This window comes from Sus scrofa, chromosome 1, assembly GCF_000003025.6.
Source record: "Sus scrofa isolate TJ Tabasco breed Duroc chromosome 1, Sscrofa11.1, whole genome shotgun sequence".
NCBI classification, from domain to species: domain Eukaryota; kingdom Metazoa; phylum Chordata; class Mammalia; order Artiodactyla; family Suidae; genus Sus; species Sus scrofa.
This window is the reverse complement of record NC_010443.5, coordinates 125,935,878-125,957,723: the sequence shown is the minus strand read 5'-3', so window position 1 is coordinate 125,957,723 and position 21,846 is coordinate 125,935,878. Positions and strand designations below refer to the sequence as shown.

The window sequence follows — 21,846 nt, the reverse complement described above, 5'->3', positions numbered from 1 at the left end:
TATTTATTTATTTATTTATTTTAATTTTTTATTACTCAAATGAATTTATCACATCTGTAGTTGTATAATGATCATAACAATCTGATTTCACAGGATTTCCATCCCACAGCCCAGGCACATCCCCCCCACCCCCCAAACTGTCTCCTCTGGAGACCATAAGTTTTTCAATGTCTGTGAGTCAGCATCTGTTCTGCAAAGAAGTTCAGTCTGTCCTTTTTTTCAGATTCCACATGTCAGTGAAAGCATTTGATGTTGGTGTCTCATTGTATGGCTGACTTCACTTCGCATGATAATTTCTAGGTCCATCCATGTTGCTAAAAATGCCGGCATTTCATTCCTTTTAATGGCTAGGTAATATTCCATTGTGTATATGTAGCACATCTTCTTCTTTTTTTTAAATGGAAACCTCTACCAAAATTTATTTATTTATTTATTTATTTATTTTTATTATTCTTTATACATATACTTTTTTTTAAATTTTATTTTCCCACTGTATAGCAAGGGGATCAAGTTATCCTTACATGTATACATTACAATTACTTTTTTTCCCCCACACTTTCTTCTGTTGCAACATGAGTATCTAGACATAGTTCTCAATGCTATTCAGCAGGATCTCCTTGTAAATCTATTCTAAGTTGTGTCTGATAAGCCCAAGCTCCTGATCCCTCCCACTCCCTCCCCCTCCTATCAGGCAGCCACAAGTCTCTTCTCCAAGTCCATGATTTTCTTTTCTGAGGAGATGTTCATTTGTGCTGGATATTAGATTCCAGTTATAAGTGATATCCTATGGTATTTGTCTTTGTCTTTCTGGCTCATTTTACTCAGTATGAGATTCTCTAGTTCCATCCATGTTGCTGCAAATGGCATTATGTCATTCTTTTTTATGGCTGAGTAGTATTCCATTGTGTATATATACCACTTCTTCCGAATCCAATCATCTGTTGATGGACATTTGGGTTGTTTCCATGTCCTGGCTATTGTGAATAGTGCTGCAATGAACATGCGGGTGCATGTGTCTCTTTTAAGTAGAGCTTTGTCCGGATAGATGCCCAAGAGTGGGATTGTGGGGTCATATGTAAGTTCTATGTATAGATTTCTAAGGTATCTCCAAACTGTTCTCCATAGTAGCTGTACCAGTTTACATTCCCACCAGCAGTGCAGGAGGGTTCCCTTTTCTCCACAGCCCCTCCAGCACTTGTTATTTGTGGACTTATTAATGATGGCCATTCTGACTGGTGTGAGGTGGTATCTCACGGTAGTTTTGATTTGCATTTCTCTTATAATCAGCGATGTGGAGCATTTTTTCATGTGTTTGTTGGCCATCTGTATATCTTCTTTGGAGAAATGTCTATTCAGGTCTTTTGCCCATTTTTCCATTGATTGATTGGCTTTTTTGCTGTTGGGTTGTATAAGTTGCTTGTATATTCTAGAGATTAAGCCCTTGTCAGTTGCATCATTTGAAACTATTTTCTCCCATTCTATAAATTGTCTTTTTGTTTTCTTTTTGGTTTCCTTTGCTGTGCGAAAGCTTTTCAGTTTGATGAGGTCCCATGGGTTTATTTTTGCTCTAATTTCTATTGCTTTGGGAGACTGCCCTGAGAAAATATTCATGATGTTGATGTCAGAGAGTGTTTTGCCTATGTTTTCTTCTAGGAGTTTGATGGTGTCCTGTCGTATATTTAAGTCTTTCAGCCATTTGGAGTTTATTTTTGTGCATGGTGTGAGGGTGTGTTCTAGTTTCATTGCTCTGCATGCAGCTGTCCAGGTTTCCCAGCAATGCTTGCTGAATAGACTTTCTTTTTCCCATTTTATGTTCTTGCCTCCCTTGTCAAAGATTAATTGACCATAGGTGTCAGGGTTTATTTCCAGGTTCTCTATTCTGTTCCATTGGTCTGTCTGTCTGTTTTGATACCAGTACCACACTGTTTTGATGACTGTGGCTTTGTAGTATTTCTTTTTTTTTTTTTTTTTTGTCTATTTGTTATTTCTTGGGCCGCTTCGGCGGCATATGGAGGTTCCCAGGCTAGGGGACTAATTGGAGCTGTAGCCACCGGCCTACACCAGAGCCACAGCAACGCGGGATCTGAGCCGTGTCTGCAACCTACACCACAGCTCATGGCAACGCCGGATCGTTAACCCACTGAGCAAGGGCAGGGACCGAACCCGCAACCTCATGGTTCCTAGTCGGATTCGTTAACCACTGCGCCACGACGGGAACTCCCGTAGTATTTCTTGAAGTCTGGGAAAGTTATGCCTCCTGCTTGGTTTTTGTTTCTCAGGATTGCTTTGGCGATTCTGGGTCTTTTGTTGTTCCATATAAATGTTTCGATTGTTTGTTCTAGTTCTGTGAAAAATGTCCTGGGTAATTTGATAGGGATTGCATTGAATCTGTAGGTTGCTTTGGGTAGTATGGCCATTTTTACAATATTGATTTTCCCAATCCAGGAACATGGAATATCTTTCCATTTCTTTACATCTTCTTTGATTTCTTTGGTTAAAGTTTTATAGTTCTTGGCATATAGGTCCTTTACCTCCTTGGTCAGGTGTATTCCGAGGTATTTGATTTTGTGAGGTGCAATTTTAAAAGGTATCGTATTTTTGTGTTCCTTTTCTAATATTTCATTGCTGGTATACAGAAATGCAACTGACTTCTGAATGTTAATCTTATATCCTGCCACTTTGCTGAATTTATTAATCAGTTCAAGGAGTTTTGGGGTTGAGTCCTTAGGTTTTCTATGTATAGTATCATGTCATCTGCATACAGTGACATTTTTATCTCTTCTCTTCCTATATGGATGCCTTTTATTTCTTTGGTTTGTCTAATTGCTGTGGCTAGGACTTCCAAAACTATGTTGAAGAGCAGTGGTGAGAGTGGGCATCCTGTCTTGTTCCAGATTTGAGTGAGAAGGCTTTCAGTTTTTCCCCATTGAGGATTATATTTGCTGTGGGTTTATCATAAATGGCTTTGATTATATTCAGGAATGTTCCCTCTATACCCACTTTGGTGAGGGTCTTGATCATGAATGGATGTTGGACTTTGTCAAATGCTTTTTTCTGCGTCTATTGGGATGATCATATGATTTTTGACCTTTTTTTTTGTTAATGTGGTGTATGATGCTGATTGATTTGCGTATGTTGAACCATCCTTGTGAACCTGGGATGAACCCAACCTGGTCATGGTGTATAATTTTTTTGGTATGTTGTTGGATTCGGTTGGCTAAGATTTTGTTGAGAATTTTTGCATCTATATTCATCAATGATATTGGGCAATAGTTTTCTTTTTTGGTGGTATCTCTGGTTTTGGAATTAGAGTGATGGTGGCATCATAGAATGTCTTTGGGAGTATTCCTTCTTCTTCAACCTTTTGAAAGAGTTTAAGGAGGATGGGCACCAATTCCTCTTTATATGTTTGATGGAATTCGCCTGTGAAGCCATCTGGTCCTGGACTTTTATTTGTAGGGAGTGATTTTATGACATCTTCCATTTCATTTCTAGTGATCGGTCTGTTCAGTTGGTCTGTTTCTTCTTGATTCAGTTTTGGCAGGCTGTAAGAGTCTAGAAAATTGTCCATTTCTTCCAGATTGTCAAACTTGTTGCCATATAGTTATTCTAGTATTCTCTTATGGTTTTTTGTATGTCTGCTATATCCGTTGTGATTTCTCCTTTTTCATTTATAATTTTGTTTATTTGGGTTCTTTCTCTCCTCTTTTTAGCGAGTCTGGCCAGAGGTTTGTCAATTTTGTTTACCTTTTCAAAGAACCAGCTCTTGGTTTTATTAATTTTCTCTATTGTTTTTTGAGTCTCTATTTTATTGATTTCTTCTTTGATCTTTATAATTTCCTTCCTTCTGCTGACTTTAGGTCTTTTTTGTTCTTCTTTTTCTAATTCGTTTAGGTGGAGGGTTAAGTTGCCAATTTGGGATCTTTCTTCTTTTTTGAGAAAGGCCTGTATTGCTATAAATGTCCCTCTGAGCACTGCTTTCGCAGCATCCCATAGGTTTTGAGAGGTTGTGTCTTCATTATCATTTGTTTCAAGGTATTTTTAAATTTCCTTCTTGATTTCCTCATTGACTCATTGTTTTTTTAGTAGCATGTTGTTTAGTCTCCATGTAGTAGGTTTTTTCTCTTGTACCACATCTTCTTGATCCACTCCTCTGTTGATGGACATTTAAGTTGTTTCCATGTTTTGGCTATTGTAAATAGTGCTGCAATGAGCATTGGAATACATGTGTCTTTGCGAGTCATGGTTTTCTCTAGATAGATGCCCAGGAGTGGGATTGCTGGCTCAAATGGTAGTTCTATTTTTAGTTTTCTGAGGAATCTCCATACTGCTTTCCACAGTGGTTGCACCAATTTACAATCCCACCAACATTGTACTAGTGTTCCTTTTTCTCCACACCCTCTCCAGCACTTATTATTTGTAGACTTTTTGATGATGGCCATTCTGGCTGGTGTAATCGGGGTCCATTTTTACATTAATTTCTTGGCTGGAAATGCCTGCACCATGTGAATGGTATGACTTTAGACCCCACCTACATGTGAGGAACAGGCCTGGGCCTGCTATTTCTAGTGGGAGATCTTTTTCCCATGTCCAAGAGGACACAAACGCTCTTACTTATATCTTCCTTGAGCTAATGAGTGGAACTCATCTCTTGCCCCACAGTACTGAGAGATAGCCACTCAAGCATCCTGAGTTTATGTGGGGGAAGGAATGGGGTGCAGTTCTGACCCCCTACGTTGTACATTCTAACTAAGCTTCTTGATCCTTTGTGTATGTTAAACCCTCATCCTTGCTTGAGAGCTTATCACTTTATGTTCCTCTTCCTCCCTTTCTGGCTATTAAGGATTTTCCTTTCTTTTGAGCTCTGCAGGGTATTTATTTTTAGCTCTTTACCCAGTGTTTCTATGAACTTTTACAGAGGTGAGGCTCCATGTGTGCTTACCAAAGAGTCCAGACATGGAGTTCTGTAACCTGCTTTTCTATATCATCATTCTGATGTGAAAAGACATCTGTTCTACAGAGTTAACATCTTTAATGGCTACTTGGCAGAAAGTGTATGAAATAGAGGTTGTAAATGGCTGTCCTTCAAAACACATTTCCTGGGTTAACATACTTTCTCCACTATTTATGTTCTGGAACCCAAGTGAGTTAACTCTTCATGTCTCTGTTTCCCTTTCTAGAAAGTGGAGAAAACAATACATCTACTTGGCAAGTTTTTCAGGGATCAAAAACTAATAAAGTACCACACATTTGGTGGCTTTAAGCAGCAGAATTTCTTCTCTCACAGTTCCAGAGTTGAAAGTCTGAAATTAAGATGTTGGTAGAACCACACTCCCTCTGGAGGTTTTAGGAATCCGCCCCTCCTCTCTTCCAGCTCATAGTGGCTGCAGGCATTTCCTGGCTTGTGACTGTATTGCTTCTGTCTTCACATGGCCCTCTCCTCTGTGTGTCCATCTGAAACTACCCAACTCAGACTGGGACTTGAACCCATGGTTTTTTTAAACTAAAATCACTTAGTGAAGTTTCAGTTCTTTGTGTCTCAGAGGAGAGGGAATACTGCAAGAGGCAAAGTAATAGTTAAGTAGATTTATTGAGAGACATACTCTATAGACAAGGTGTAGGTCATCAGAAGGTGAGAGGGCCAGAAATATGGAATAGTGGGTTTTTATGAGTTTTATAATTTTTTTTTTCTTCTTAGGGCCATGCCTGTGACATATGGAGGTTCCCAGGCTAGGGGTCTAATCAGAGCTACAGCTGCCAGCCTATACCAGAGCCACAGCAACATGGCATCCAAGATGCATCTGTGACCTACACCATAGCTCACGGCAATGCCGGATCCTTAACCCACCGAGTGAGGCCAGGGATCGAAGCTGCAACCTCATGGTTCCTAGTCTGATTCGTTTCTGCTATGCCAAGGGAACTCCATTTTTATAATTCTGTAGGCTAATAAGTGGGAGGATTATTCCACCAATTTTGGGGGGCTGGGAAGAGGCGAGGATTTCTATCACCCACTTTTTGGCTTTTATGGTTGGCCTCAGAACTCTCCTGATGCCTGTGGACATGTCATTTAGCATATGCTAATGTATTACAATGATTATGAGGCTCAAGTTCTACTGGAATTACACTCATCTGCCATCTTGGACCTGATTGATTCTAACCAGTTTTGCTGTATCCTCAAAGTTTATGTTATTCTGTAAGGGTGCCTTGCCCCCTCCCTCCTGTTTTATATCCAGGGTTCACTCTGTCTCCCACTGTGTCTTTATTCCCAGGTAAATCATAACTGATGTTGGGCCCAGGGGAACAGGTCTTGCCTTATAGCCATTGGTGTATGTCTCAAGCAGGCACTGGCCCTTGGCTCCCCACAATGGCAATACATTTCCTCATTTGTTCAATACTGTAATTCATTTAAAAGAGTTACAGAATTTCTGCACTAATACCTGCGCAAGAAACAAATGTATTAAAAGAGTTTAGAATTCATTTGCAGCTCTAGTTATCACAGTCTCACCCAAGGCTGGGTTGTACGGTCAAATACTCTATACTCATATGTTATTTGCATTAGTTCTTTGTTTTTTCAAATCTCTTCATTATGGATATAGATTTCACTTGAAATATAATTAGTTCATCTGTTTTAGCTTGGTTTTATATTTTTCTTTCCTCTTCCTGTAATTTTGATATCATTTAATTTTTGCATATGCAGAATATCAACATGTTTCCATAAGTCAGAAATCACCAAAAGATATACTTAGAGAGCTGTCACCCCCATTTTTATCCCTTCAACCCTTTTCTTTCCTCTTAAACCTTCTAATTAAATGGATTTGTTGTTTTCTGTTTTATCTGTCCTGTGTTTCTTTTTGTAAATAGAAACACATATATGTATGCTTCCTATTTCCCTTCCTTTCTTGCACAAAATATGCTCTTTTGCATTTTGGGAAGCTTCTTTCTTAACAGAAGAAGTGAGAAAAAAAGGGTGAGAGACCACTTTCACTATTTTCAGAGTTCTGCTTTAAGTTCTCCTTTTTTGCCTCTCCCAATACATTTAAAGGATTAAGACTGGTCTTTTCAACTACCTGTGAATTTTTATGTGCATATGAATCATCTGGGATCTTGTAAAAAGGCCTATGTGGTCAGGTCTTGGGTGGGGCTAAGATTCTGCATTTAGAATAAGCTCCCAGGTAAGGCTGCTGGTTAGGGTCATGAGTAGCAGGACCCCAGACAACACCTGGTTGTGACTTTTCTGCATCACGGACAGTCTCCCATAGTCTGAATTTCAGACTGCATTTCCCAAAATGTCTTTTTAAAACCAATACACATACTTGTCTAGACTGGTCTGCTTAGTAAGGAGGAGCTTGTCTCCATATGAGTGATGCTTCATTTTGGGGGTGGTGGTGATAGTATGCTGGAGGAGCGAAGCATGGCATGCTCTTCCATATTTAGGTGAGGTATAAAATAGCTTTCTCACTTACTTTCTGCTCTGATTCCCGTCCTACTTCTCTGTCCAAAGGCTTCATAAACTGCTTGTTTTTTGTTGTTTGTTTTTGTTTTTGCAAAGAGATTAAAGTCGTTTAAGCAGGAATGTTAAATGTTAAGCAACACACCAACTTTGCTCTAAGAGGAAAAAGCTAGGGTGTATGTGACCTCTATCATAGTGTATGGTGACAAAGGGAATGCTGTGTAAACCTAGGTACTTAGGCTTCCTGTTTCCAGTCTTTGGGAACAAATATGGTAGTGTTTTAAAATCCACATTCTCCAGTTATTACATTTCTACCTTCTCATATAGCCACTCAACTCCTCCTCAGAGCCTTCTTCCAGCCTAGGTCTTTTCTGAGGGTCCTTGGGGCCCATTTCAATTGTCCTCAGATTCAAGTCTGTTCTAGCTCATCTGTTTCACTTCCTTGGGGGTTGACACTTGCATCTCTCCCTTGGACTTCCTCACACAAACCCCACTCTCCTCCTTTATACAAACAAAGTAAAACAGAAAATCATGCTTATCAATAAATACATAGCTGGAGGAGATCGGCCCATTAGTCCTGCAAAGAGTTAAATTCCAAATGCCAATTTGGGTTAATTGTTCTCTAATTTCCTATTGTGACATTGGAAAATTGACCTCTTAATTTATTTCCAGCTTTACATTGAGGTAGAGTTGTATCCAGAAATGTACTGAGCATGCTGTGCTTCCTTCTAGAGAAGAGCGGCAGTGATTATTCTGGGCCTATGGCTTTTAATTAGTGAAACTGCCTTGGTACTTCCCAGCTCTGCCAACAAACAAAATGTTCAAGTGACAGAAGAGCTCATGACTTTTCATTCTGGAATGAAGCTTTAGAAGACAACCAAACTGAGCTGTCTCTTACTGCGTGGGGCTCTCCAGTCCTTTCTGGACAATATACATAATCAAAAATGTATTACTGATTATTTCAACATAACTTAGCACAGCTGTCAGTCTGCCAAAGCACAGCCCTCAAACTGAGCTTCCATGGAGACCACATCGTTTTTCTTTTAAACATATCATTTGCACAGTTGGCTGGGGATCACTTGGGAGAGAGTACCTGGGATCTTTGGTTTTTGTCCCTTTGTTCCTGCCTACTTACTTTCTCATAAAAATATATATATTCAATTTACAGACACATTAGCATAAGCTCCTCCAGAAAGTACAAATATTTACCTGGGAGAGGAAAACAAAATAATGTCTGCACCAGAGCTTTTATTTTTCTGTTTGACTTTGATGTTACTTTTTTATTTGAAGTCCGAGGAGAATACAAATTGAATTCCTTTTGTAAAAGTGAGATGTGGCAAAGGTTGGATAAAAATTCAACTCAGTCTGTTAAGTTAGTCAAGGAGAAAAATGCTGCCTTTCACTAATAGAAGGCATGTGGTCTGTACATTGTTTTCTTAGCATCGTCTTAAGAATTTTTTTTTTTTTTTTTGAGCAAGGCATGGAGAAAGAGTTTTATGTATGTATGACTAAGTTGCTGATTGACAGAGTTCATGAATGGCTCTTTTGAAGTGAAAAGAACCTAATTCTGAAGCCACAGAACCTCCCACAGATGTCACACTAGATCTCAGCTGTCAATATGCCATCTTATTTTACTGCCATTTTCTTTTGCTCTTGGCTTTCATCAGCCATTGTTCTCCAAATTGCTGGACCATGCTGTATGTAGCATGTTGTGAATACATTTTTTTTTCCTATAGGCAAATTTAAGGATTGATGTTGCATATTCATTAAGTCCATGTTCAGGGCACATTTTCCATTTACAAATATGTCCAGAGAAACTTTTTGTGAACTAGACTTACTCATACACATGGATCATGCAGGGTAAGTCCCTTGGAGGTTAGGTACCTTTGTTAACCAAAAAAACCCCATTTCTCTTTAATGTGAGGTGATGGGCGAGAATGCCAGGACAAAGAGCTCTTTAGGGTATCTGCTGAGATTTCATTTCATAGCAGTAGGGAAAAAACCCATGGAACACTTGGGAGTCTTTGGTGCCAATTGCTTGCATGCTTGTGGCTTTAAGGTTGAATGCACATAATCACTGCTATATAGATCTCTAATTTTTGCTGTGATAGGAAGGATAAAGGCCTGGCTCAAGGCTGTGGGCACTGCTGGAGTTCGGGCTTGCCTGGGCATGTCCTGTGCTCTGCTGGGATGGGCTACACCCTAGTGGCTTTTTTTTTTTTTTTTGAGTTTATTTGCATGAGGGTGTATGTTTGGGGCTGAAGGAGGAAGGAGGCCATTTTGAGTGAGTGGAGGTGGTGGAGGTGGTGGAGGTGGGGGGTGGAGGACAAGGGAGAGAGGAGGATCACATCCTGGAGTGGAGCTGGAGTGGAGCTGAAGGGAGGGAGCTGCCCATAGTGACTGAGCTGCTGGGTCTGAGACGGCCCTACTTGTACTCTCCCAGCTCAGAGTGTGGTCTGGGGGGAGAGAAGCATTTTTGCTTTGAAGGAGCTACAGCATCGCTCTGGCACAGAAAGAAACATGTCATCAGTAGGGTGTGGTGACCTCATAAGCCAGGAAGCATCCACCCTCAGTGCCTGGTCGGCATAGACAGCATATGTGGCAGGGGAGCTGCTTGTGGAAGGAAATACAAAAGGGTGTCCAGAGTGGGCAAGGAAAAACATGGCTGGTAATGTGTGGTGACCACAGCTGACAGATTGATTTCTAAGTATGTGAGTTGCCCTCAGGAGGCTTGGCAATAGAGCTAAGAGAAGCCTGCAGAAGCTTGAGACTTAGAGCTAGGAGACAGAGCTAGGTAGAAACTAGAGGGTTAGAGACATTAAAATTTGGGTATTTATCATGACTGGCTACCCACAGCTGGTGAAGCTTGGGAAAATTCTTGTTACAATGCCCAACTCTTTGCTAGCAATAATGTAACAATAACTAATGGAATTCTCTGATGTGACTAGAAATCACAAAACACCAATAAAAATTATTGCCAGGGTGTGCCCCCTGCTTCCAATCTTCTTGGCTCAGCTTTCTACTCTAGTTATTGCTGTAGCAACAGCTGTGCTCAGGTATAGCCTGATGGCATCTCACCTCAACTGCATCATTTATCAATTGCTTTCTGTCCTGAGGCATCTCTGCTACCATCACCTGGGACACATGCAGAAATCTGAGACATTCCGACACAGCCACACACAAAAAGTATGAGGGTAAGATCCCATAGGTAATCCTTGACCAATGGGTAGTGGGAACATAGGGATTATCTCTCCCACCTTCTTTCCCTTTGGGGGAAAATTCTGAAATACCTCCTCCATGGCTCTTCAGAATGTCCTCAGTAGGAGAGGTTTCCAGTTGCCCAAGAGGGGAACTAGCTTGATAACCCACCTTATTTTGGCTTTTTCCTTCTTCCCTGTTTCACAGCCCTTCTACCTACACTTCTGTTCCCAGAAGGCTCCACTTTTTGGTGGAGATTCCCTTAGTTTCTTACCAGTGACAAGCCTGGAAAAAGATGAGAGTGAGGAGGGGAAGGGGCCTGTCCAGTTTCCAATGGATAGCAAAAATCTGTTATTGTCAAACTCAATGAACACTTAATACTCTTTCACTATGATCTAGGGACTGTTTTTATTTAGAAATCACTAAGACAGATCCCTGACATTCTCTAGTTCACAAATCATCTGGGGGAGGCAAACGTGTTCACTGCTTACAAAATAAAGAGTGCTAAAGGGAGGGTTAGAATGTACTAAGAGTGCAGAGGAAGGAACAGGTAATTTTGACTGGAAGGGGGAAGGGTTAGGGTCAGGGAGGTCTCCAGAGAAGAGAAGGCATTTGATCTGGATCTTGAGAGATGAAAAGACTACTGAAGATCATGAAATGAAGAGTAAGAGAAGCTTAAAAATAATCTTCCTTAAATAGAATTGGGGGGAGCTTTATTGTCCTCCCAGCGTAATGGGTAGAGGCTACCAGCCCTCCTTGGCCCCAATTCCTCTCCCTTTTATTCCCCTAAATAGGGTTTTGATAGTTCTCTCACAAACTGCTTCCTCAGTTGTGAGAGAGGTATCCTGCTTTACCTTTTCTCTTTATCTCTTCAATATTTATGCTTTATTTTTGTCTTTTCTACAGGAGAGCATCAGAACTTTTTACTCTGACTAACGTAATGTAGTTCTTGACTTTCCTGTACTCACTAGGGAGGCCTTATCTCTGGATGCTGGACACTGGGAGGAGACTTAATGGTTCTCAGGGGTCTCTCTTCTACTAAGAAGTGGGACCACCTTAGTCCAGATGGGGGTCTTCAGGTGCGATTGAGTCACAAGATCACTTGATGAAATACTCAAAGACAAGTATCTTTACTTTGAGGGTGGAGAGGTTACATTCACAGCTTACTTCTCTCCTGGTTCTTCTTATTAGGAAGTGTGGGTTCTTATATCACTGAGGCAATGGTGAACAAGGATGTATTAGTATTTTCTTCTTGAATAGGAACAGAGATCCATTTCTTTCCTCAAATGTAGAGGCCTAAGAACTGTACAGCTTGGCCCCAGGAAGGGCAGGGTTTTTTTTGTTTGTTTGTTTGTTGTTTTTTTTTTATGATATTCTGATTCTTTTTCTTCATCTAATAGTTGGAATGCTTTTATTTATTTATTTATTTTTTGTCTTTTTGCCATTTCTTGGTCCGCTCCTGTGGCATATGGAGGTTCCCAGGCTAGGGGTCTAATCGGAGCTGTAGCCAGAGCCACAGCAACACAGGATCCGAGCCGCGTCTACGACCCACACCACAGGTCACGGCAACGCCGGATCGTTAACCCACTGAGCAAGGGCAGGGATAGAACCTGCAACCACATGGTTCCCAGTCGGATTCGTTAACCACTGCGCCACGACGGGAACTCCCAGGAAGGGCAGTTTTGATGGGAAAGGCTGGTGACTAGAAGGGTGGTGCACTGTCCTTAGTCAGATTCTCTACTGATAACCTGATTTGGTCACTGTCTGCACATCTGTACCTCTTTGTCTCATTGGCTGGGAGACTGAGTTTTAATCTCCCAGCAAGGGGATCAAAATAGTCCAGGACATCTTGTCCTACCAGGTCAAAGGAGAAATTATTAATGGTTGAACCTATCTCTGCTCAATCAGTTGACACTACCATGCAGAGTAAGATCCACATCATGTGTGGGCAATTGAAGGTAGATGGGAAGTGGGCATGGCAGTATCTGTGTTGTTGTTTCCATCCATCTCATCTCTGGCTACCAGACACACACTCTTCTCCCTAGCTGTACAAAGGTGCCCTGCCTAGCATGTTCTATCCCCTGCCTGCCTGTGGATGTGCACTTTATTTTCAATTAGGGTACCAAGGCAGGGGGACAGGTGATCCTTTCAATATAATAGTGTTTGGTGAGGTTCACTTATAAAAAGACTATTTATAAAATTTTGGTTGAGGAAAACCACAAGGATAGTGTGGTACCCCAGAGCTTGCAGCATTGGAGTTGCTATTATTATTATTACTATTATTATTATTATTATTATTATTATTATTGTCTTTTAAGGGCCACACCTGGGACATATGGAAGTTCCCAGGCTAGGGGTTGAATTGAAGTTGCACCTGCCAGCCTACACCACAGCCACAGCAACACAGGATCTGAGCGTCATCTGTGAGCTACACTATAGCTCATGGCAACGTTGGATCTTTAACCAACTGAGTGAAGCCAGGAATGGAACCTATGTCCTCATGGATGTTAGTCAGATTCGTTTCCACTGAGCCATGATGGGAACTCTCTCACCAAAGGGTTGGGTAGAGGGAATGATTTTTGGAACCTGGAAGAAGAGAGATTTGCATAGAGTCTCAGAGATTGAGAAGATCAATGACTTGTAACTGAGGGACAGAGCTAGACAAGTGACTCTGCAGAGAGAGAGATCCAGGGAAGTAATGACCTTGCTCTCACTGTTTCCTCACTCATTTACCTCCTTTTGAGGCTCTGCACTAGCCAAACCAACTGGAGCCAGAGGGAACACAACCTTGCTTATATACTGCATGCATATCAGCCTCCAGGCAGAGAGCTGGGTGGAGAAGGGTTGAGAATGGATGGGAAGGAAAATTGGCACAGAAGACTATGTCAACAGATGTCTCAGGGCCAGTGTAAGCGTCTTCATCAGTCTCTCCACCTACAGTCTACCATTGTTGTCCATCCTCCCTGGTTCCACTGTGACCTTACCTAGCTGTTATTATTCACCATTTTCCCCTCTATGGATTAAAATGCTCACTGAAGATACTGCTAATCAATCATAGCTTTCTTTTTCACTAAGCTGGGGTTTAATTTCAACATCCTTCATAATACAGTGGTCCAGGCAGCTTCCCCCAGTCAATTGTCATTGATTTGAGATGGAAGAAATTTTCCGTCTCTCACCTATTCAGTAAATCTATCCCTTACCCACTTTGTACACAATAGTGGAGGAAAAAAGAAATGCTATTGAGACAATTAGGATGAAATGTTAAATCTCATTTTTAAAAAATGGAAAAGAAAAAAGGCAAGGTGCTTTTTTCCAGTTTTTGAATTTTCTAGCCACAAAAGAAATCTGAAATATGGCTGGTGGCCACAACCCTTGTTTCTAGAATTAGTCATTCAGCCACAGCTGGCATTGTGGCCTTTCTACATAGATGCTGTTGTTGAACTATTATTATTTAACATCTCCAGTGTCTTAGACACTGTGTTAAGTACTTTACACAATTATCTCATTATTCCTTATAGCAATCCTCATAGGAAGCTACTTATTTTCTCGATTTTATAGCTGGGGAAGCTGAACTTAGTAAGATTAAGTCACTTGCCGAAAGTGATAAGTAATTGGTAGAGATGACACTTAAACGCAAATCTTTCTGACCCCAAAGCCCGTGTTCTTAACCTTTAGGGGATATAACTTACTCTTCAATGTTCTCTTTTCCTTGGCAAACAATTCTGCCAGCTGGAGAATGAGTGAGGTCACCTTTTCCAGTCCTTCACCCTCCCACAACTTAATACAAGCAATTGACTTCTTCTTGGTTCTCTAGTAAGAATAAGTGCTACTGTATTTATGCCTGTAACCCTTGTATCTTAGATGCATGTGTGTGAATGGGTCTAGGAATCATGTACTACATCCCACTCACCAGATCCAGCCTCCATCAGAAGCTTGAGAAATTTTCTATAGTGGGCGGCCAGGCACTGGCTGATGTCATCCCACCCTATAGGAAGGAGGTTGACTACAACACAGACTGGTAAAGAATTATGTAAAGAAAGCCAAGACGTTCTCTGGTTAGCCTTCATTTAACAGCTATCCATTAAGATATCCAGGGAGTTTGATAGGTCCAGCATTATGGTAGGTTTGGGGAGTATTAAGAATCAAGATGATTAAAGACATTAGAATAGTCCAGAGTTCCACAGTGCACATTTTTCAGTGTTAGTTTCTCTCTGGGGTCAAGGTTAAGTTCACTCAGGAACCCAACACACAGTCATAAGCCTTGGACTGAAGTGACCAGTTTTTCCATTATCCATCTCATCAGCAAGTTTTGGCTGGGATCTCTTTTGAAGGGGAATTGCTCCAGCCACTTCTGTATCAAAGTGCTTGTCTGGGTCCTGCTCATGTTGCTGGCGTCCTGTGCGATGGCTACTTCCCCAGTGTGGTGGGTCCTCAACATCTCTCCCAAGCACTGAATATACTCAACAGTATACACACTGAGGAATCAAGTGTCCTGAGTTTGGACCTCATTCTGTGTTTACTTTCTGTGTTATTCTGGGCAAGTCACTTTCTTTTTCTGGGCTTTACCCTTTTAGATGGCAGTAGCTTCTACAACCTATGGTTCTATGGTTCCCATAGACACAAATTTTTCTGGAACCAAGCTATGTCAGGTGTTTTAACAACATCTATTTTCCTTGATGGAGTCTTTTTGTTTTGCCTGTTTTTTTGGTTGCATCCATGGCATGTGGAAGTTCCAGGGTCAGGGATTGAACCTGAGCCACAGCAGTAACAAGGCCAGATCCTTAACCTGCTGAGGCACAAGGGAACTATAGGGGGAGTCTTTTTGTGGTGGCTCTGCTATTTAGAGCTTTATGGCCTCCACATGGGGCAGCAAATGCAATCCAGGTTTGTGGTCTGTGGACCAGTAGTATCGATATCACATGGGGGCTTATTTACATAGCAGAATCTCAGACCCCAGGCATATCTGCAGAATTAGAATCTTCATATTTAAGAAACCTTCAGGGGATTGGTACTAACATTAAAGTTTGGGAAGCATGAAGCCCAATGCACATGAGAATCTCATTGATTCTTAAAGCAATGAAATCAGAGTCACTGTTGTGGAATTCAAGGCATTCAGGTGCTCAGGTGACTTTTAGCCAGCAGGTAGAGTTGAAAATCTCTAAATAGCCTTGCAGGGAGTGGACGTCTGAGTGTTTATGTAGAATGGGAGGAAGAAGATGGACCTCTTATTTGGCTGGGGGAAGATCAGGATAGAAAAACCCTCTGGAGGTAATGTTTGAATTGCTTGGAGAACATGTAAAGTCAGCTAGGCAGAGAGGCACTGAAAGGCTCTCCTGGTGCAGTGAGCCCAGGGGAGACAACCAGGGGTGGTGTTGGGGGAGCATGGAGCTAGGGGGTGGCAGGAGATGAGGCAGGGTTCCCCCCTCTGCTGTGCTTGGGAGTTGGCACTTCATCTTGTGGACAGTGGGGGTGGGTTGGTGTGATAGCTGAAAAGATTGTTTTCATCAGAGAATGATGTAATGTAATTAGGTTTGCATTTTAGGAAGCTCTTGCTTCCAGTAGATGTCCCAGATCTTATAAATGTGGGGGAGAATGAGAGCAGAGAGAACTTTCTAGGGATAGTTTCAAAGGGGAAGGAAATTAACATGAGTGTCAGGAAGGATGGAAAGGAAGAGAGAAATTGAGAATTACTTAGTTGGTAACTAGTTTTATTTTATTTTATTTTTTTGTCTTTTTAGGGCCACACTGGTGGTATATGGAAGTTCCCATGCTAGGGGTCAAATCAGAGCTGCAGCTGCCAGCCTGCACCACAGCCACAGCAACACCAGATACGAGTTGAATCTGTGACCTACATATACCACAGTCCATGACAACACCAGATTCTTCAGAGAGAGGCCAGTGATCCGACCTGCATCCTCATGGACACTAGTTGGGTTTGTTACTGCTGAGCCATGATAGGAACTTCAGTTGGTGACTAGTTTTATGAAAGAAGATAATGAGGGAGGAGTTTAGAGTGACCCCAAGATTTCTGGTACAGTGGTCTCGGTGATGGTGGAGAGTTCCCAAAGGTGAGATATAAAATATAGAAGAAAGAAAAGGCTTGGGGTGGGAGGAAGGACAAGGGAAAGGAGGAGAGGATGAACAAGGCTTTTACGTGTTTATGTTGCCTATGAGATGAGTGACTGTAGACATCCAGGAAGTATCAACCTCAGAAGAATGGTCTGGCTTGGAAATGTAGATCTGAAATTCATTAGTAAATAAAAAAGTAATCAATTGCATGCATTTGAATTTATAGGAATTCTTCCAAGGACAGCGCGGAGAAACAGAAAAGGAGAGAGCCTTGTATGTGGTATCAACCATTTGAAGATCAGATGAAGAAAGAGGTTTACACTTGCAGAAACAGGCAGAGAGGTAAGTAGAAAACTCCAGGGGAGGGTGTCACAGGTGCCAAGGAGAAAAGAACACCAAGGGATGGTACACAGATCAGGAAGGATATAGAGTGAACATAATTCCTGGACTTGATAATCTGGTCAGTCTCGAGGCAATGAGACTTGATGAGCTTTGGTGCTATTAGAGCAGCTTCATTAGTGTATCAGATGTAGATTCTTGCTTGATACTTAATGGCCTGCATTCAAGCAAATAATTTTCAAGAATGAATTCATTTGTTCATTCCAGAACAAATATTTCTTGAATGCTTGGTTTATGAGAGACACCAGGGCTCTCAAGATAAATAAATATAGGACTCTGGCCTCTAGGAATTCACCGCACCTCAGTAAGATTTCCAGAGCAGGGACGGAGCACTCTGTCTCCTGGACTGTCCTCAAGTGGCTGAAGCCAGGCCCACAGATGCAGCCGCTTGCTCATTGAGCCTCTGTGATAAGCTGAGAATGGTGCCAGCCTCTTAGGCTACAAATATGCATGTTTATTGTGTGAACCGATTCTCTGACCTTCTAGTGTTCTCTGGTAAGTGAGATAGATGGATAAATAAACTCTGCTACTAAACTTTAAACATCCTAAAAGAAATTTCAAGAAGATATCATAGCAAAAACATTCATAGAGCTCCTTATTTGTGCCTAGGCAAACTAAGAGTATGACTTACTGACATGCTTCTGCTTAGAAAATCAGCTCTGGTTTGTGAATGAACGGAGCCTGTGGGGTTGAGGGATATTACCCCATGGGAGTAGCCTAGTTCCACATGGCTGTTGTCTGGTTAGGGACTGGGGGGTCTATTCCTTTAGTATTTGAATAGTTTAACAAAGACACATTTTACAGAGTAAGGGGGAGGAAGGGTGGTTATCAGGAACAGGTGGTTTAGGTTTCCTTGTTTTAACACTGCCTTTCAAGGTCAACTGGCTCTTTGGGAAACAGACCCTCCTTTGCTCAAAGTGGAGTTGGAGGTGATATACTTGGCTGGGGTCTCACTAGTGGATAAGTGTGTAGACTCCAGGCTCTAGGGAGCACATATTGGTAAGAAGATGGCAGGGGAGGTGCAGACTCTCATTGAATAGCTTGGTTGTTTGTAATGTTTTTGATCAAGGGTGTTTTTCTCTTTGGGGGTTTCTAGGGGAGAATCTTACTGGGTGAAAGTCACTCTAAATAATTCAGACCAAACAGTCTTTGAGTGGTTTGGGAAGCCAGATGTACATTTGAGGAAGTTTGGAGGTTGTTTTTAGGTTCTTCTTGGTGGGATGGGATAACTGGCTGGGAAGCCTGAGGTCTTCTCTGCCAAGTGCTAAAGCATCATGCCTGATGGTGGAAATAGCAGCATATGATCATCTTTATAGTAGTCACACTCTGTTTCCTTGAGGGAGAGGATGAGGTTCAATGTTATGTCAGAGCACAAAATTTGGAAGGCAATTTGATCTAAAGCAGAGAATACTTACAGAAGTCCTTTTTCTATATCTGGAGATCAAAGGTGAAGATGGCATCTACTCCACTCTCAAGAAAAAAAACTGGTCATGGAGATGACATAAAAAACAAGTAAGTCTAGTTCCATTTATTGCATTAGGTATTATAGAAACCCAGTTCTTGTGGGCTGTATTTGGGAAGAAGGCCATCATAGAGAGCACAGAGAAGAGGTGACAGTAGCACCAGCCTTGAAGGATGAGCAGAGCCCCACAACAAAGGGCAGCTTTGTGAAGAAGGGCCATAACACAGGGGTTGAAAATTGGGATATCCAAATAGACCTAAGCAGTCAGCTTGGTTTAGGGAATTTCATCCCTAGAAATATGCTTAGAGAGCTGAACATAGATTGTTGGACTAGCAGAGTCCTTATCGGGCTCATGCATCCCAGCCTCTAGGTAAATAGTGGGGAAACTAGTTAGGATCTGAGGGGTGGGTACTAAAAACTCACTATGAGGTCTTGGGCCTGTGCCAGGCTTTAAAGCCCTTCTCCATTGCCAGTGCCTCCCCCATAAAGTCACTTGCTTAAGCCTGTCTCCACACCTTCAACCCTTATCATTATTTATGCATGAAGAAAGGAAATATTTAAAATAAATCCTAATGTTCATGGACTGGCAATACTGTTGGCAAAATGAGACTGAGGAAAACTTCCTTTCTTAAGCCACGGACACTGCATACAGAATGCAAGGCTGATTTCAACTCACTGGGGTTAATTCAAGACATGCTTATTGAAATTCATACTATGTGCAAGACCCAGAGGAAATCGTATCCTCCCTTTCAAGACCAGCCTGGAAGTGGTCGTGACTTCATGTCCTTGTTGGAACAGCCTGGACCATTATGGGGATGTCTTAGGTTGCTGTCCAACCCAGAAGGATGCTTAGCACAATATTTTTGAATTCCTATAAAGCAAATGTGGGTTAAATAATGACAGACTTTTCTGAGTGCTAGGCTGATCTCCGAGGTGATCCATCCATTCTGGCTGCTATGTAAGATATTGAGTGGCACAGAGCATTTCAGACAGAGCAGTGGTGGATCTCTCTTCCACGTCAGGGGCACTGTCAAACAGTGGTCCCTGGATGTCCCTCAAGTGAAGCCCCTACACCATGATGGCTGAACTTTAGAGGATTAGTAGCCTTGGGTCTTTTAAAGGTCTGAATTCTCTTCTATTTGTTTATTTACCATTTTAGGAGCTCAGCTATCTGTTCTCTGAACTGATCCTTGGTGCTATTCTGTTTTCCTTAAGGATGTTGCTTAGAATGCTAATAATTTAACCTTGAAGCCAAAGACCACTAGGGACACACCTAGATAAAAACAAAAAGTTGGGTTTATTGAGCTGGCTGGAGTAAGGGAGAAGGCACCACAGAGGACCAGTGGGCAGGCCCTTTTACAGGATTCAGGTTTATGCTGGATGATTCTAGGGATGGAGCAGGAGAGCAGGGGCTAGTTCTGGTCAGTGATGTCAAGAAGTAGGGACAGTTAGGTGACTGGGCATCTTTTTTTTTTTTTTTTTTTTTTTTGCTTTTTAGGGCCATGCCCACAGCATATGGAGTTTCCCAGGCTAAGGGTAGAAGTGGAGCTACAGCTACTGGCCTATACCACAGCCACAGCAACAACGCAGGATCTTTAACCCACTGAGCAAGGCCAGGGGTAGAACCTGCAACCTCAGGTTCCTAGTTGTATTAGTTTCCCCTGTGCCATGATGGGAACTCCTGACTGGGTATCTTAATAGATTATATCACGGAGACTGGTGTATTCAAGGTGGGCTAGGAATAATTATGGAAGGGGAACAGCACTCTCTCATGTTAGAGGAGGGGAAGTCTTGTCATCATTGAGGTTGTGGATTGGCCACATCTCTGTCTTGTTCCAAACACACCAGCAGTGAGGTCTTGGCTGAGCACCATTTATATTTGTTTTTGTTTGGTTGTTAACCATACTGTCTGGCTGCTGGCAGGGTCATTTTTCATGTTCTCAGTAGCTTCCTCATTTGTAAAATGAGAGGATTGGATGAGATCAGTGGTTTTATTTATTTATTTATTTTTTATTTTATTTATTATTTATTTATTTATTTTTTGAGATCAGTGGTTTTAGGAGTTCCCATTGTGCCTTAGCATGTTAAGAACCTGGCACAGGGTCTGTGAGGATGTGAAGATGCCGGTTCTGTTCCTAGCCTTGCTCAGTGGGTTAAGGATCTGGTGTTACTGTGAGCTATGTGGTGTAGGTTGCAGGTGCGGCTTGGATTCAGTATTGCTGTGGCTGTGGTGTAGGCTGGCAGCTGCAGCTCCAATTCTACTCCTAGCCTGGGAACTTCCATATGCTGCAGGTACAGCTGTAAAAAGAAAAAAAAGATCAGTGGCTTTCAAGCTGATAAAGATCACAGGGTTCTGTGGAGGAGCCTTGGGGGCCAGCGTAGGTGCCTGGGGAGGTAGAAAGAGCAGGTCTCCTGGTGCTCTGACCTCCTTGTTAATAGAGAAGCTGTGCCCTCCCAGTTTTACACTTGCGGGTCATACCTTAAATCACGTTTTAAGCAAAGATTCCTTTGCTAGAGAAAATCTTGGAAATTGCTGGAATGGACAAGCTCCAAGGTCCCTCCCTTGCTTCATGGCACAAATAAATAAAACAGTTTGTCCTGAATTTATAGAGCTGATTGGATTCAGTAGCCTAGGTTTAAACCTCAAGTCTGCTAATTTCAGAATTTTGCTCATCATAATTATTTCCCCCCCACCATGTCAGGGTGCCAGCCATGACTTGTCTAAAGATCTGGTGGGACAGACACACTGGGAATTTATTTGCCTTGAGCCAAATCTCATGAAAAGGCTTGCATTTAAAAACTGGAACTTATATAATAGTGTGGGAGGATAGGAATGAGAGAAAATTAGTAATGGAACGCATTTTTATCACTAGGTAGGTGAGATCTGGGCAATCATGGGCTTAGTATTATTCCATGAGCAACCAACTGCATAGTAGAACAAATTTAGCAGAGATTAAACTAAGTTCTTATTTATTATGTAATTCTTCTGGGGATATGCAATTCATTCTTATATATTGATATTATTAGCTACTTGCTTATTAGATATTTATTTTCCACTTTACTGTGGCAAGGTGGCTGTTGGAATTTTCCCTTTATCCTATAGGTACAGTTTTAGCATGTTTTGACTCTGTACATTGGATGTTTGAGACACTAAAATTTTTAAGGTTATAATTTACGCCTTTTTAATCACCACTGATCAGACTAACAATTGAGTCAGCTCATAACTCATCCTAATTTGGACTTCCTTTGAGTTGACAATGACATACTA

At 41.7% G+C, this 21,846-nt stretch overlaps 1 long non-coding RNA gene across 1 annotated transcript in view; it reads left to right on the top strand.

The window, feature by feature from the left end:
• LOC110261192 overlaps positions 1–20,034 on the top strand; it is an 87,626-nt gene extending 67,592 nt beyond the window's left edge. The window contains exons 2-3 of the long non-coding RNA XR_002345083.1: positions 16,944–17,059; positions 18,557–20,034. This is a non-coding gene — a long non-coding RNA (uncharacterized LOC110261192). The remainder of the gene's footprint in view (positions 1–16,943; positions 17,060–18,556) is intronic.